Below are 17,823 nucleotides of genomic sequence, written 5' to 3' on the forward strand. Positions count from 1 at the left end.
ACTTCTCCAACACACCTGTGTCTCAATCAGAGTCTGAAGAAAATCAAGCCTTTGTTTCTCGAAAGGAACATGCCGACCAAAGCAATGCCGAGCAAGTGCTCGAAGATTCCGCTCCTCAAACTGTTGAGCAAGCTAAGGAATTTCCTGCTCAGGTGGACACTGAACTTCCAAACCTTCCATCACCTAGTCAGCTTCAACCTGACACTGAGCAAGCAACTCTTTCTACCGATCCTTCACTTCCCCATCTAAATGAGCAGACTCAAATTCAGTCAGTTTCAACTGACAATACTAATACTAGGCCAGCCGCTGATAATGCTGGGCCTTCCAATAATAAGCAGAACCAAACACTGCTCTTATCCGGTTCTACTCCACCTCCGGCATCTCCGCCAACACAGGATGGATCCTTTAGCTATCTCATTGACTCTGAGTCTGGTCGAAGAATTTTTGAATCAGCTCATGCTCTCATCCAGGACCTCCATCAACAAAGTGCCAATGCCGCTGAATCTACCTCTGTTGAGACAACTCCATCTTCGTCTGTCACTCAGCTTCTTACGGAGATCAAAGGTATGAAGGATCTTATGAGTGTCATGACTACACTACAATCTCAACAGCCCAGGCATGACTCTATATTGAAGCTGGCCGAACTCCAGATGACCATTGTCAACCATATAAACTCACTATAAAGGGAGTTTCATCAACTGTCAGCTGCGAACTCAGCATATGCCACTTCCGCCGAAGTACATAATCTCTTCAGCCAGCTTCACACCGAGCAAGAGAAAACCAATCACCAGCTTTCCAACTCCTCTCAATGCTCCATCGAGCAAATCAGCGAAGCTGTGCGTTTGCTGAACTTAAACAGACGAGATGGCAACTGACGAGCTTAAGACTAACGAGATTCCCAAGTATTCTCGAGCAACTTTCAGCAATGTGCGCAAAATCAACGATCGGCGTGAGTATTATGACTCCTCATTGCTCAAGATGTTTCATCAAGCCTTTGCTATGCTCACTGAAACCATGCACTGGATTGGCAAGTCTCAAGCCGCTGTCTTGAGTATGCTGGGTGCTGCATCTATTGGAATCCCACGATCCATTGTGGATGATAGTGTTCCTATCTTCGATGGGATGAATGAAAGCACGAAAAAGCTAAAGGCATTCTCTCAGCGCCTCACTCAAGCTGCAATTGAAGCCACCTTCATTCCCAAACCTGATGATGGCAAAACGGGGGAGAAAGAACAAGCCCCAAGAACTCAGCAAGCCTCTGTTAGTCAACAGCAACACAAGGGCAAGGGCAAACAAAAGTAGCTTAATTTTTGTTGTCTAGAATAGCTTTTGTTTCAACCCTTATATCTGTGTTCTTTTTGTATTGTGCTGACTTTAAACTCGAAACAAATTATATACATCTCTATATCTTTCATACTGACTACTCTTGTGCGATGCCTACTTAAGTGTTTGATATAATTTGTTAAAACGCATCTTCATTAAATCAACTGTGCTTTACTATCTATATTAATTGATGATATGTCTGCTGTGTTGATCATGCATGTTGACCACTTCTTATATGTCCACTTAACTAAAACTCATTGAACAAAGCATACTCAACGCTCTCTGATATTTAAACCTTCCGCGTAAAATTGAGTTAAATATAATATGTTCCATGAGCTGACCTATCTCTGAAAACTGACCTTAGACTTACTCAATTAAACCTTGAAATGTTTAGAGTAAAACTAAGTCAGTAGCTCAACCCTTACGGGGGAGTTATTTGATAAAATAAGGTCAACTATCATGGGGGAGCTCAACACTGAGTTCTTTGACTGAATATTTTTGCCAACATCAAAATGGGGGAGTTTGTTGAAACACCTTTCCACATGATTTTGATTTGACAAAATTATTTAAGTAATGATAAAAATATTCTAACATATTAAATTTATAATGCTTTGATTTATTTACACTAATGTGTTTGTTCAATGTTGAGTTTAATTATGTATAAGACATTGAGATTAAAAAGCCCAAAGGCCCATAAAGTGGAAGTCAAGCCCAAGTCAACACATCAACACCATTCGGCTTAAAAGTTCAAAACGAAGCCGTATCAACTAAAACGACGACTCATCAAGAGAAGGATCGAGAAGCCTTCATGGCAAAAGCTTCAAGGAGAAGCTCCTGAGTTGGACGATAAAGCAGTCTGGACAGCGGCAGGCAATGTTCAACTTCTAGACAAAGTATTTCTACTTTGGGAAAAGTTCAGAAGGCGTAGAATGTTGTCTCGTGGACTTTTCCTTAAATGGCGAAACATTCTGCCGAAGACTGACGAAGACAGAAGATGCAAGAATCCTATTGGCCAACGACACTGAGCACGCCCAGAGTGACAACGACAGGAAGCCGTTTCCCTCTAACGGTTATTTCGAAATTTGAAATGACCAGGTGCCTCAAGTGTCACTATATAAAGGCCATCCATTTGCTTCAATTTATACAGAACTTCAAGTTGTCAAAACGCTGACCAAATTCATACTCGAAGATTCTGTGAGAAAAGCAAAGCAAATACCTTACACCAATTTTCATATTATTGTGTAAAAGTCTAGAGTGATTTCCAATCATCTAAAGTGTCTTAGCAATCGTTGTTTAGGACAAACACTTTATCATTTCTAGAAGAATAGAAAGGAGAGGCTGAGTACTCGGTTATAGTACTCAGCATAGATATAGGAGTGAGTAGAGGTATAGAGGAAGGTACTCTTGTTATACTCAGCTTCTATTTGTAAAAGGTTTCGTGCTCTACCTTTAAAGAGCTCAGTAGAGAATTCAAAAAGCTCGGAACGAGTTCCGGGGACTGGACGTAGGCGGAGAGGCCGAACCAGGATAAGTCTGCTGAGTAATATCCTTCTAACCTTTAAACTCCTTTAATATACATTGCTTTCTATAAAACTGACTAAGTAAAGAACTCACGCTGAGTTAAGTTTGCTAAGAAGCTGAGCTCAGGAATAGACTCTAAGTGCTATTTCCTGACTCAAGTAAAGAAGCAGACTTAATCAAAGTTGACTAAGCTTGTGTCTTGAATCTTCTTAGTGACGCTGTGTAAACCTTTTCATAGAAAAGAAGTCAGCCTTAACGGACAAAAAATTTAAATAGTTCCTATCCCCCTGATAGGGGTCAAAAACCCCTATCTTTGGGTACGGTTTTAGGACGGGGTTTAGCGTTATTTAGTTAATAAGCGAGCAATTCTCGCATTTAAATGCTTTTGTGTGAGTTAGTTAGAAATTGGGAACGTTTTATTTACTTTTCGTTGTTTAGGCTCGTTTTATGATCAATTTAGGCAAATACGGCCAAAATGGCATGCATATTATAATTCCGTTATCTTTTGAAGCTAATTGATCCGTCAAAAGTCGCACCAAACGAAGCGTTTACTCAAATAAGCGATTGGCGGGTCAATTTAACCCTTGGACTAATGTTGTTTGGAGTTTATGTGCGTGTGCAGGTTAAACATGATCAATTTCAGGCCAAAATCGAGTCTCGGGGACCCCCGGTAGTCGCTCGGCGAATTGAGCATCGGCGCGCAGCCCGGGCGCTGCTCGGCGAGCAGCCCAAGCACTGCCCAGGCACCGCCCAAGCACTGCCCAGGCACTGTGCCTGCTCCCCGAGCAGGCCGCCAGAGGCCTGCTCACCGAGCAGGGCGCTGCTCGTCGCGAGTAGCCCTGCTCACCGAGCAGCTCGCCCTGCTCGGCGAGCAGACCTGCGGGAATTGGTCAAAAAGACCAATTCCGCCCCCACGAAGCCACGATGGATCCCACGACTTCCTACATCAATGAGGACACGAAAATAGGTCAAAAAGAGGGCGGAGTCGCGTCTATAAATAGGGTTTTTCCAATGTAAATTAGACATATTTCGTTTTTGTAAATTATTTTAGCTTTCCCCTTGTAATTCCTCTCCATCTTCTCCATCTTCCTCAACCTCCATTGAAGCTCCTTCAAAGCTTTTTCTCGAGGAATTATCAAGGTCCGTCCTTAAGATCAAGTCGCCGGCTGCAGAGTAAACAGGTTCCCTGAAAGGGATTTTTGTATCTCCTTTTATCTTTCCATGTTTGTACTCTTCGATACAGTTGCCGAACTTGACTTATTGTATCTTGTGACAATTATCTTCGCCTTTAATAATAATTTAGCTCTTGTTTTGTTCTATGATTATTTGTCTAATCTCTGTCTTACGCTTTATTCAAATGGTTTAACTCATTCAAAAGCCCCAAAATCTAGTAGGCACATATTGCGAGCTGAATCTGACCTAGTTAGAGCCTAGGAGATTGACGACCTCTTAGTTGATTAAGCGCCAATTTACTGAGCCTTAGACCTAGTTTCGGCCTTAGGGAATCACGCGCTAGGAACCTCAGGAGGGTAAGTAGGGTTAATCGCCTTGAATACAAGTGACTCAGATTAGGTTTTTATTCAATAGACTTGATAATCTATCTTTATTATTATCGTTCATACCATGTTCCTTCGAATAGTTTCATTAATGAAAGATCAATTAGGGGTAGAATAACTTAGTTAGGCATAGAATAACTTAGTTAGAATTAGATAACTTAGCTAGGAATAGCGTAATTCAACCTAGGAGTAGATTAATTTAAACAAAACAAACTCAAAACCCCCTAAGCCTAGACAACATCCGAGATCGAGTAGCTCGGTACTTGCAGAAATAAATCCTGTGGACGATAAATTGGACTTAAACCATAAATTTATTACTTGATAACGACGGGGTACACTTATCCATTAGTGAGTTCTCATCTCGAGTTAGGTGGGGATGCATCACCCCCCCATTGGAACTAACTTGTTACGTTATAAGGGACCAACAATGTTTATCTAATCAGGGTAATGATTAAATAAAGACTATGAGAAAGCTTGTTGCATGGGAGATGGCAACACATGGATTTTTTTATGACTAAGGATCACCGCTCTCTAGGGGTGCTCGTAGTCGGTTAACCAGTTCATTAAGGTTAATTCAGTCGGTTAACCATTTGATCGGTTTTTTAAAAACATTAACCATACATTAGTCCACTAAATTCGGTTAACCACTAATCGGTTAATCATTTATTTCGGTCTGTTAACCTTTTATTTCGGTTTCTAACCATTATATTAAATAAAAATAAAAATGATAAAAAAATTCTAATTTTTATTGTGAGTAAGATGGCGGGTCAATAACGGGTTGATTTAACTATGGAGAGGGAGATGTGCGTGTATTATGTTTGTGTCATTTTACACAACACACTAATTATTTAAACCTTATGATTTTATATGATACACTAATTAGTCCCAAACTTTTTTAAAATAATTATATGATCTCTCAGTTTTGATTCCATTAAATTATTTCGTCCCTATATAAAAGCTCCGTCTACAAATATGTTAAAGAGCAATTAAACGGATAAAAATAGATTTCTAAAAGGCAAATTATCCCTAATAAAACTTATGGAGACAAAGTTGTGGAAAACAAGTAAAAAAATATTGTCTTTGTTTTTGTATCCAAAAACAAAAAAGAAAAAGCCGCCTAAACTGAAAGACTAAACTATTAAAAGTGAAATTTTTTAGAGACATTCTAATTAAATAGTGGAATGTTAATGGGTTATGTAAAAATATAGGGACTAAATAATTGTTTAGCCATATAAATAAATATACTTTTTATATTCTTTTAATATTTAAATGACATTCAGTCGGTTTCGGTTAACCACGGTTTTTGGAATAAAGAAACCGTAACCGTAACCATTAACCATTATTTTTAAATTAAAAACCATACACTAGTCCATCGGTTTTAGTTAACCTTATTTTTGGTTTGGTTTCAGTTTGGTTTTTCGGTTTTCCGGATTTTTGTGTGCACCCCTACCGCTCTCCTCCTTTAAGTACTCGACTAAGGTAATAAATAGGAAAGATTTTGTTGTCGGTCTGGACCAGTACTATTACAACTGCCTCTTCAACGGCAGTAAAATAGAGGTGAAGATTTTTGTTTGGTGTGGGTGTGCTTAATAGTGGTGGTGAGGCGAGGAAAATTTTAATTGTGTCAAAAGGCTTTTGATATTGGGGTTCCAGAGAAAAGGGTGCTCCTTCTTTGGGATTTTGTAGAAAGGTATGCATCGCTGCACCTAGCAAGAGATGAATCTTCCTAGTACGACTAGACGTTAGTTGAGTCTCTGCACTTCCTATAACGTTCTAGGAGCGGTCATTGCTAAGATTGTGGCCACCTTTTCAAGGTTTGGCTCGATACCCCTTTCAGATACAACGTAGCTTAAAAATTTATCGGATTGAATGTCGAAGAAACACTTCTCCAGGTTAAGCTTGAGGGTGTACTGATGGAAGATTGTGAATACGTCAGGGAAATCACGTGGGTGGTCCATTTCGTTGGTACTAAGGATGATCATGTCATCAATGTAAACTTGCACCGTTTTGCCTATGAAGTTGATAAACATTTTATCGATTAATTATTGATATGTGGCTCATGTGTTTTTCAACCCGAAGGGCATCATGTTATAACAGTAAGTGCCTTCATGAGTGATGAAAGAAGTTTTTTCAGCATCGGCTGATCCATGGGGATATGTTGAAAACCTGCGATGACGTCGAACTGAGATTAAATTTTGTGACTATCTGTCTGATCGATGAGCTAATCGATATTAGGTAGAGGATAACAATTCTTGGGGCAAGCTTTATTAACATCAGTAAAATCTACACATATATAAATGTGTCTTTTGATACCACATTCGACATCCATCTTTGTACCCTAAATCTTTGAAATATCTGAACAACTCAAAGTATGATATAACATCAATATCTGGAGTAATAGTCACAAATTCACGCCCTTCGTATACTAATGCATTCTCATTAGTTAACCAATTACCTCCATGATGAAGCACTAATTCCACAAGCTTAGCCATTTAACTGGAAATAAAAAAGCACACTGAAAAAAATTAAAATGTATACATTAAATCCAAAAATAAATAAAATAAACAATATAAGTTAAATTGAAAACTCAATATATAGTAATTATATAATATAATAAAATTTAAATAAGAACAGAGGATGAAAAATCGTATTGGCTAAAAGAGAGAACTGTGTGTGTTGGTGTTTTAATTGTATGGTTGTTCCATTCTATTATGCTATTTTTTTTCTATTTTCACCTTTTCCATACTAATTCCAAGTTTACTTTAAATCTGTTGTATATAGCTCATAATATCAAAGGGGCTTATCCCGGAGTGGAGCGGAGCGCATCGAGCGGGGGTGCGGAGGCAGAGCCCCGCGGTATGGTACATGGGTATTTTGGTAATTTTTAATCGCATTAGAAATACATGTAAAAACTGTATCTTTCAGTTACTCGATCAATAAGAAAACCGCTCATCGCTCCCGGAGACGTAGGCAATTCAAAACTGCCGAACTTCGTTAACAAATCCTTGTGTTCGATCTTTGCTTGTTTAATTTCTGTATAATTTAGCTTTGTTTTCAACAAAATCACATTTGAATTGCTTTACCCCTAAATAAAACTATACATATTATTAAATATATAGAATTGAATTGATACTTAGGGGGTGTTTGGTAGCTGCTTTTCGACCTCCTGTTTGTCTTTTCACTTTGAAAATGAGAGTTTAAGGTGTTTGGTTAGACACCCCCTGTTTGCCTTTTGTAGCCGAAAAGTAGCTTTTTATAAAAGCAGGGACTCCCTGCTTTTTGGAACAGCAGCCTTTTCAAACAGCAAACAGCAAACTGTAACAGGAAACATCAAACAGCAACAGCAAACAGCAGATAAAACAAACGGACCCTTAGTAGGTATAGATTCAAGAATTGAGTTTCAAATCTTACAAGCACGCATAATTCCATCTATGAAACTTGTACATGATTTTCATTGTTATGAAACTTACCGTATTCTCCAAGTTAATTGGTGGAGCCGTATCCTCCAACTTGAAATTTTACTTTTCCTTGCCATCACGATTAGCATCCATGCCTGAACTATGAGAACTTGAGCCAATCTATCTTTTACTATTTAATGGAATTGTGAAGATGAATAATCAGACTGTAGGATGAAGAATTACTCGATTAGCTTTAAGATACAAAGAAAAAATAAAAGGGTTTGATGGAGATAGGCTAAGAATCACGTTCTAATAGTTGTTTAAAAGTGGATGGACAAAGGTACCCCTAAACAATTAACGATGTGAGTAAAGAATCCCTAATTTGCTAACAGATCAAACCTCAGGTACTATTTTATCAGGAAAAATACTAGAGTCCTTAGATTGTCAATAGTTGAAACCACATGGTAGTTTTGTGTACTTGTCCCTATAGTTAATGATAATTAATACATGGTTAATATGTAATAATGAAGAAAAAGAATGAACCTTCAAATACCATGCCACACCATATGGATCGAACCATGAAAGATTCATACAAGTAAAATACACCATACAACTAAGATACTACAAAAGTAGTTGGAACCAAGAGATCCACCAGTTGACCTGTATCCGCCACCATATCCCGTTTTAATGGATTTAGGGAAAATCAAAGGACGTATTTTTATCTTCCTCTAAGGGAATGAATCCACTTAAATGATAATTAATGATTATTAAGAGGAGTAATGATATGAATGTTCAATTATAACACCATTAATGCTAAAAGATTGTAAAAGAGAGTATATATACCCCAATCAGGGTATACTACAAGTAAGTTAATAACTTTCTCATCTTTTCAATACTGATTGTTCTCATATGATATTACTGACTTTATCATTGGAGTTCCACGACCGAACCCAACGGTATCTCACAGCGGAGCCACTAGTAGAATCATCTGAGGAGAAAATTTGACGATGATCAAAGGTGAAATATGTATTAAGGAAAATGAATATTGGAGCACAATCTTTAAACCAGTATTCCAGAGTTGATAAAGTGGAAGATGATATATATATAATGAAATTGATGATTACTTTGAATGTTGAGAAATAATATGTAGTTGATTTTGCACTTCTATTATGGTGAAAGGTTGATGTTGTAAGGTATTATGCTCTATCCAAAATTGTAAGAGATGTTGCTGCAATTCAATGCTCCAACGTGACTTCTGAATAAACATTTATCACAACGATAAAACTTTAGATCAGTTTAGGAGTTCTCTATAACTTTAGTATAGTAGTTCTTTAACTCCTACTACAACTGCAATGTTGATTTGCCATCAACTACAAAATTAGTAATTTTCACCTAATTAGTGAGATCAGTGAATTTGACCAGTCACCATTAAATTTAAAATGTGTGAATCTAAATCCTACGATAATTTTAATCTCTATCATATAATTTTAATAAAGTTAGATCTAATGGTGACTCTCTTGATCAGTCATTGATCTATGTTTATTCAAATCATGGGATATCCCTATTAAATTGCATTTAAAGTGAATTGAATCCTAATTGAATTCGACCTAAAAATTTTAATTTTCCAATATAATTATGAAGATTTAATTTTATAAATTCTCAATTCTTAGTCCAACATTGTAGATTTCCAACTATGCGGCGTATAGTAGAGTACATTTTTTACAACCAAAGAGTTGGAAAGGAAAAAGAATGTGTACGAGAATAAATATTTAATGAGGTAAAGTTGTAATAAGCTTTAAAAGTAGAGGCATTCTGGACGTAACATTGCTGACGAGTCGCCACGGTGTAGAACAACAACGCGTGACAAGCTCCGAGTTATCTGTACGCGCCAATGTTAATATATATAGGATAAACTATAGCCATAGGATGTTGAGTGGATGAACGAGAGGAAGCGCGTGATAGGAGAAGAAATAGGTGGGGTCAGCGGCAATGTTAGTGTTGTGTGAGTCCTCCTAGTTTTGGGGAATCCGTACGCTGGAATTGGAAAGGAGGAAAGACATGACTGTGTGCGCCTGTGGTTTTGTTAGTCTCATCTCATGAAATCAATTATTTATCCGATAAACGTGGAACTGATGTTTCTTCCCTTTTCCATTTCACTCCTTTTTTTTTTTTTTAATTTTCTTTCTCTATTTATTTACATATCTTTTCTTTTCTTAATAATTTAATGGGTAAGGTTCAAGTTTGATAATAATATTTAGAGATATTGACTCTAACTTATAAATTTAACTTTAGAACGTAAGATCAATTTTATCCTATATCATGATTTTTTTTTAAATAGTTTGATGTTATTTTTTTTAGATAGAAGTTTGATGTTATTTAACTCTATACCGTACCTAACAATAATAAATTATAGTATCACTTTTTAGTGTATTACTAACAAAATTATAAAAAATACTAAAGTCATGTTTGGTAAAGAAGAGCAAAATTAGAGGTTTGAACCACTTTAAAAATGTTGACTAGTCAAACCTCTAATAGTGATATTTGGTGAATAGAGGTTTGAAAGGTCTTATTGGATCCAAAATACTAATTTTGAAAAAGCTCATTTACTGAGTTTTTTTAATTATCTTATTGCCTCATCTCTTTTTATGGACATTTTTACCCTAATTAATAATTTTTAATCCCAAATAAATATTTTACCATATCTTTATTTGTCATTTTACACAAACAGCTATTAGCAATCAGCTAAGTTTTACCAAACAAGTCCACACAATCCGCTAATCAACCTAGCTAGTCAAATCCGCTAACCAAAAAGGTAATAAGCTAAGAGCACCTGCAGTGCATGAATCACTTTGAGAAAAAGTGATACAATTTGTTGTATCTTATCATTGCAATTGTTTGTATTAAAGGAGGAGAGAGGGTTATTGTATCACAATTGTGATACAACCCGGATTTATCCCATGTGCAAAGAGTGTTTGTGGTACACAGTCCATCTTGCGGCCGAGATCGTGCCTCAGCTGGCGCGTGTGTTACACGCGCGCTTGAGGCGCGTCTCAGCCGCAAAAGTGGAGTGAGCACCTTTTTTAAAAAAAAAATTTAAAAAGCAGGTGGTGTTGAGCATCTTTTATTTCGAAAATTGGATATATATCCGTTTTATAGCCGTTGTTGGTTTTGATTTAAAAAAAATAATAATTATATATATATATATATATAACGGGTTACAACGGTAAAATTTTATAACAACTTTTTTTTTTTGAAAATTTCATTATAAATACCCTATTCATTTACATTTTTTCATATGATCCAAATCATTTACACAACAAATTATTTCACCTAAATCCTTTAGAGGTATGGATAAACGTCAAGGCAAGAAAAATTACTCGGAGAAAAATCGATATTCTGATTCGCAACACCCTAATCATTTCCAAATGCCAAACCGAAATACTTTGAATATGCAAATATCTCCCATGAGGAGATCTCCGCAACCCGGATTTCCTCAAAATTATAGTAATTTTGTGCCAAACCCTCAAAACTTCTACCATTCCGATGTTCATTATGCCAATATGACCCAATATAACGATAGTCAACCGATGAACTATCACCTCCAAAATTCGGGTTATACTGATCTGTATCTTTCATTCAACAGTTCAAGAAGTTCATTTTTCGGATCACAGTCGCCAAATCTTGACTTGCCAAATCGGGGTGCTGTCGATCTTGACGATGAAGATGACGACGAAGAAGAAGAGATTGACGAATCACTTCTCGATGAACCTGTTGCCGAGCCAAAAAAGAAGCAAAAATAGTACAAATGGACGCATGAATTAGAAGACTTATTATGTAAATGCTTTTTTATCAATTTCTACAGATAATGTTGTTGGTTCGGCTCAAAAGGAAAGACAATTCTGGACTCGAATAAGCAATATGTTCAACGAAGGGAGGCCCAGAAATTCGGAAGCAATCACAGGCGGTAAGGGTAAGAATAAATTTTTACGAATCAGTAGAGAAACCAATAGATTTGTTGGTTAATTTATGAAAGTGCAGAATTTGCAATTAAGTGGAAAATGGGATAATGAACGCGTTGAACATGCGCGAACTCTATACCGAGCGAAGTGGAACACGACATTCAACTATATCCATTGTTGGCGGGTATTATGCAACGAACCTAAATGGGGGAACTAAATTCTGTCAAATGGGGGAACCTTTGGAGGTGAAGAGGTTGTCGAAACAGAAGAGAAACATGAACGACCACCGAGAATTAATTATATTTTTTAATTAACTATTTCGGTTGAAAATAATTATAGATATAATTGATATTTATTTTTTTTAACTAATTTATAGATTAATGAAATTATTTAAATTGAATGATGAAATAATTAGATTAATTGTTTGGTGGATAGAAATAATAATTTATTTAAAATGTGTAACAGTTTTATGATAAGTGGGGCCTACGTAAAAAAGTGATACAAATGAGTGTAATGGTTGAGTGTATTAGATTTTTTTTTTGAAAAAAGTGGGTTTTTTATGATATAATGCAAAAAAAAAAAAAAAAGTGAGACACCCATTGTGGGTGCTCTACCAACTAATTGCTAAACATGACCTAAGTATGATCACAATTTTTATAGTCAAAGTGTGTAATTTTTTTTATTGTTTTACCAATATAGTTACAAAAAAGGCGTAATACTCTCTCATCCCCATTAACTTGTCCAAACTGGCCATTGTACCCCTAACTCCTCGAATATCCTATTTACCACTTAATTCCATAAAAGTGGTATTTCTCACCCCCTCAACTTATCCATTTACCCCCCAACTCATAGAATGTCATATTTACCCCCTTAACTCCATAAAAGTGGTATTTCTCACCCTTTACAATCCATTATCGATGCCTAAATCAATACCCTTTTTAAACGTTAAACCTATATTGGTCCTATTTTGTACGTGGAACCTAAATTGATACTTATGCAAAAACCATATGCATATTTTGGTACCTTATCCCTACATAAAATGTCTTTAACTTGTTTATATTAATGTTCTTGTTATTTGAATCTTTTATTCATTCTTTCTCTTTTCAACTTTTTTTGGCTAGTTAAATTTTGATTATCTAATTATTGTAATACAATATTATTGTGTTTATTATATAATTATCAAATTAAAACAAAGTAAAAAGTTGATATTAAAAAAATATATTTTCAAATTTATTTGAATAAGTCCTATTAATTTTGCATTATAAAAGGGTAAGAAATACCACTTTTATAGAGTTAAGGGGGTAAATAGGACATTCAATGAGTTTGAGGGGATAAAATGACCCATTTGGACAAGTTAAGGGAGGTGGGTGGGTGGGTGAGAAATACCTTTTTCATGGAATTAAGAGAGTAAATATAGGACATTCGATAAGTTGGAGGGGTAAAATGACCAATTTGGACAAGTTAAGGGGGCTGGAAGAGCACTGAGCCTACAAAAAAATAACAAAAAAAAGTACGAAACTACTTTAATTTGACGATAAACTTGTTTGTAAAGTCGATTTGAAGGCCAAATAACTATTAAATCAATTCATTCAAAATTTTCTATTAGATAGGGTTAAAATTCATCTTGCTTGGAAATGTTAGGGGATAAAATGTAAAAATAGTCTTATCATTAAAAGTCACGAGCAATTTTATCTCTAACATTGGCTAGTTAGGTCAATTTAAAAAATAATTCATCAAACTGTCTATTAATCTTGTCATATACACTTTACATGTGCGTCATTTCATCACTCATTAATAACAGATCACAAACATATGAATAATTGCAGATTTTTTTAAATTATACCGTATTTTGTACGAGCTCGATAAAAAATCTAAATATTTCCTCGAATTTAAAAATATTAATCTCCAATTCTATTATTAAATAAAAAAATGCGAAATTTGCTTTTTAGAACTAACTGACATCAAACCGTTGTAGAATAAGGAACAAAATATTTGTGTTTTATTACAATGATGTATGAAATTGACCAAACTTGCTAATGTTAAAAGTAAAATTGCTCTTGGCTGTCAACGTTAGGGCTAAAATTGCACCATTTTAAATATTAGGAGTAAAATTGCTCCTAACTGTCAATGTTAGAGGTATTTTTGTACCTTATCCCAAATGTCAGGGTTAAATTTTTATCATCTCGTGCGTTAGAGTCAAATCTGCACTTTTCAGAAAATGGTAGGATCAAATTTGGCATTTATCCCTAATTTAATTGAGTATCTAATGAGATCCTTAATTAACATTGAATTTTCCATTTCAAATCTACCATCCTCGTGGGAACTATACTTTACTTTCACTTTATAACATGGTAAATGTGCATTTGCCTTTACAAGCATGTATACATAAAATACGCATCAGTCAATAAGTCGAAAGATCTATTGTTTTGTAGATCCAATTGGGCTCTGACGGAAGGGTTCGAGGCTATTTATATTCAAAAACTCCACAATATATCAATTGGTGCGGAGAGCATGCAGTTGAGGTTCAATCATGGATACATCGGCTCTAAAGACAAACGCGATAAAGAGATATATGAGAAAAAAACAAGGGAAAACTGTAGATTAAAGGAGTAATTGAAGATGTTATGGGTTAGGAGGACTCAGATGCTTCAACTTGGGATGGCATTAGTAAATATACAGAGCAATTCCTGAGAAGAATGCAAACAGATATGAGATTATATGATGCCAACACATTCTTTGTGGTCACGATTGTATTAAGGTCAAAATCAGGGGAGTAACAGATCCCCTATTAGGATTTATCCCTGTTGGTCTAATTAGGAAAACCTTGACAAGTTCTGACACGTTTGGTGTTAATCTTGCCCTACGAATTTTCTTCCCTGAAATAAGGGAATGTATGGATGAAGGCTCAAGAGCAAGGATTGTGGGTGACCAAGCAGAAGAGATGATGAATCATGCTTTCATTTTAAGGGGATAAATAATTAATGCACTTGCAACAACATCGTTCATAATCGCTTTTTATATTCCTCTCAATTTGTGCGTGCTAAATAAATTTTCTAACTTTTTGCTCCCCCACGAAACATATAATTAGTTTGCCGTTTTTTTTGTTTTCAAACAACCATGACAATCATATATAACTAGTGTCATCTGATTATTAAGTACATTTTCAATTAAAGTCACGTTTTTTGGGGATGACATACGTGTGTCATTGTAACGCCACATGTGATTGAGATTGTTTGTATTTAAGCGTTCAGATGACATGAAAAAGTGGTGACCCAAGCAAGGAAACTATCGAGGGGAGTCATAATGGATGATTATAGGGCCAAAACCGGTATTCCAACAACACATGAGGATGGAAATAGAAATTCAAGTGAGAAATCAACGTCAAATGCCTCCGCAAATGAATCCATATATGTGTTATCCTTATGGAAGCTTCCTATTGACACTAGCCTGAAGTTCCATTTTCTTTTTTTTTTTTGTTGACAAGGATGTAAGTACATAGGCAAACGGGGCGCAATAGAAATATAATTTTTTTACCTATTTTCTTTAGCCAAAGATCTGTTAATCGTTATTTCATATCAAAGAGGGATCAAAAGCATGTACCTTTGTGATGATCTATCTACTGTTGCTAGAGATGTGCCCACACGGAAATCAACCGTCTTTCCAAGAACACAAAACAAACAAGAATAAACCGATTAGTAATCAACCGTTGAATAACAATCAAAGAAGATTGTCTCTAAAGGAATCAACACGAGATCAAAGAGGGAGAAAACGAGAATGATAATTAGGCCATGTTCTTTTTGACTGAAATTAAATTAAATTAAATTAACTTAACTTAACTGAACTGAATGCTACTGAACTGAACTGAACTTAACTTAACTTAACTTAACTACACCAAATAATTAATTGAACTTAACTTAACTGAACTGAACTGAACTGAACTGAATGCTGCTGAACTTAACTTACTTATGCTGAAATTAAGTCAAAAAGAACAGGGCCTAGTCGAGTGGAGTCGGGAAGAATTTCTTCTCTTTGAATAGGCCTTGTCTGAATTACCCTATACTAGGGGTATATATATTTTATTTTCTATTTCCAACCCTATTAGGATTAGATTAAATCACTTAATTAGATTCATATTCTAAATAGGATTACTAATTAGATAAATATGATCCTTCAAAAAAAAAAAGTAGGATAAATAATCATAATATTTATATCTATATTACATTTTTTTATAAATATTATCTCTAATCAAATTAGATTATTTATTTTAAGTTAGGATAATATTAATTAGAGATAGAACCACATTAAACATCTAATTAAATTTTATCCTATAATTGATTTAACTATAATTATAATCTAATTACAATGATCTAAACAAATCAATTATCCCTATAATCAGTCTTGATCACATGCACCTTAATGAGCAAGTGAATTTGCTCATTCACCGTTAGATATAGACTTATTAAATTTAAACCTCATGATGCTTTGAATCTCCATCTTAGGATTCTAATAAGTCTAGATCTAACGGTGAATGAGCAAATTCTACATGCTCATTAAGGTGCATGTGAAAATTCATGTCCCTATAATATACATATTTTGACCCACTCATACTCCACCCTATATTTGCCATTTTGTCCTCCGGTTCCAAGTCTCATGTGTGACCTAATAGGTTCTTATCACTGCTAGCCGTATACAGTCATTGAATTAATTTCCCCAAATTATATTCAATCGATTGTATAACGGAATGAGTGCGCGGACTATGAATAGCAGAACCGTAAACATTTCACCAGAGTAATAAAAATACAGGTTGCGATTCCATCGTTTACCTTTCTGTATTAGTTCTAGCATAATTCGATCTTTCATCAGCTATATCCTTAAACAAATCTGTAACTATGGATTATATCAAGTTACATATAATGAGATGTTTGTTTTACTTGTTTGGCTAGAATTAACTATGAATAGATAAGTTAAGTGAAATCTCCATTTCAACTCTTAACCCTACCACCTTGCAAGGATTTCAAGTTAATTTTTCACAAGTGGCCCATGGATATATCTCCCATTTATCAGGAGTGACGAATGCTCAATCTAATATTAACTATCCTGCAATTGCTTTATGTGATACCCAATGCTTGACGCACACACCCCATGATCATTCCTGTTAATGGATCGTGTTTGCATATAGTCAAAGTATCACATCCCATAATCAAGAATCACTAATTAATATTTATTTGAGTCTGAGGATTACTTATATCTACTAATACCATTTGAGACAAACAGGTGACATAGGATAAATCCATCCATCCTGTTGTCTCAAGTCGGGTCCTCAATCCTAATGAACTCCTTCACCGAATCAATGTAACTGTCCAAATATCTCCAAATCTGAAGCTTATGAGATGAGCTCTCTGTTTACAACAGAAGACATTATTACATGCAAGTCTCAACAACATTATGTTAACCCCGTAAACATATTGCTTGACTTGGAGTGGTTCACTAGTACAAAAATGCTTATTTGTATCGCACTTTTTCAGGTTGTTGTGTCGCACTTTTGTGCGACACAACAGGGGTGCGACACAAGAACTTTGTATCGCTCTTGAGAGCGACACAATCTACTCATCCGTTGTGTCGTTTGTTACACACGCGCGACACAACATATGATACTTCTTGTGACGCACTCCAAGAGTGCGTGACACAAGCTTCCCGGTTAATCTGGTACACTTTGTATCGCTCTTTCACCACGCGCGACACAAAATATTAATTTTTTTTTTAAATTTTACAAAATTTTCCATCATCCAGAATAAAATTTTATAATAAAAAATTTACTTGATTCTACATAAATAGAAATTAAAAATTTAAATAGAATTAAATATAGAAAAAAAAGAAATATTTAATAAGTAAAATAATAAGAATAAAAAAATAAGAATATCATAGAACATACAAAATGAGCAACTGAAACACCCAATAAACTTTGTTACAACAAAATGGTATATATAATAATCAATTTCAAACACAAACTGTAAACTTTCATTTAAAAGACAAATTAAGGCCGTTACACTCCATTATTCAAAGAAA

This window comes from Euphorbia lathyris, chromosome 2 (assembly GCF_963576675.1).
Source record: "Euphorbia lathyris chromosome 2, ddEupLath1.1, whole genome shotgun sequence".
NCBI lineage: Eukaryota > Viridiplantae > Streptophyta > Magnoliopsida > Malpighiales > Euphorbiaceae > Euphorbia > Euphorbia lathyris.